Source organism: Galeopterus variegatus, unplaced genomic scaffold, assembly GCF_000696425.1.
Source record: "Galeopterus variegatus unplaced genomic scaffold, G_variegatus-3.0.2 Scaffold4595, whole genome shotgun sequence".
NCBI lineage: Eukaryota > Metazoa > Chordata > Mammalia > Dermoptera > Cynocephalidae > Galeopterus > Galeopterus variegatus.
Window position 1 is genome coordinate 75,578 of NW_007730706.1, and position 1,397 is coordinate 76,974.

The following is a 1,397-nucleotide window of genomic DNA, read 5'->3' on the forward strand; positions in this document are numbered from 1 at the left end:
GGTGACAGTGAGCATAATTTCACAATGACTTCATAGTATCCAGAAGCTACAAGCTTTGTTACAAAGATCCACAAGATAATTTGCAGACTGCCAGTAAATTAGCATCCTGATAGTTAGAAACAAATGTCCCTGTCTTTCAGATGCATTATTTTTCTCTGGTTACACAACAAGCCATTTCTTTTTCATTAATGACTTACATTTCTGGGTCGGACTTTGCAACCTTGAAAGTCAAACTTAATTATCATGATTTAGGTCTTCCTCCAAACTGCTAGGAAAATTACATGGTCAACCCAGGGTCACGATCCTTTTCTGGAGCAGAAGAATAGGGTCCTGGGGGTTGGGGGAGAGGAGAGGAGAGGGAGAAATATTTGATCCTTGATGAATGCTCCGAAAAGGGAGTATTATGTCCCTCCCAAGATTTCTTCAATGTCTTCTCCAGAATTTGAACTATCTTTTCTTCCCATTCCCTGGAACTATTTCCTTCCCTCACCCAACTCCAAACTGTCACCTATAGATGAAGATTCAATAATTAGCCTTCCTGAAGACAGGATCCTGGCTAAAGTAGTTGCTTGGACTTTCTCCCACTATTTAGCCTATAATAATAACACACTTCTGAGCTGGCCTGAGCTTTTTGTTGCTGTGCTATACTCTCTTAACAATCACCCTAAAATTTTCCTTCTCTTGGGATGTTCTCCAGCCTCTACATTTGCACAATCTGGCTGTTATTTTTAAGATCCTTCTTGATGTAATTACTAATCCTAATTTTAAATATTTGTTGAGAGATGGCATTTGTGGACTTTCATGGGACATATACAAGTTCCAAACACAAAGGTCTGGATAGATAGACTTATGGTCTCTATTGCTTGAAACTCTAAAAAGAAAGATTTAAGGTCCTCTTTTTTAAAATTTTAATTTATATGTTTTTAATCGTGCATGTTTGGGGGTACAGTTTGTTGTTTCAATATATGCATATATTGCATAATGATCTAATCAGAACAGTTAGCATATTTGTTACCTAAACATTTATCATTTCTTTGTGGTTATAACTTTTAAGATCCTCTTCTCTATTTATCTTGAAATATACAATGCAGTATCCCTAGCTATTGTCACCTGGGGCACCAGAACTTATTCTTCCTATCTAACTGTAACTTTGTACCAGTCTACCAATCTTTCCCCTGCCCTTGTCCCCTGTCCCTTTCCCTTCCTCAGGTAACCACTATTCTACTCTATATTTCTCTTTTTTTCGCTCTTTTAAAGTTCTTTTCTTAAATTGACTCCTTATAATTTTATATATTTATGCTGTACAGTATGATATTCAGGTAGATCCATACTATGTGCAATGATTATATCAAGGTGCTTAGTATAACCATCACCTCAAACATTTGTCACTTCTGGGC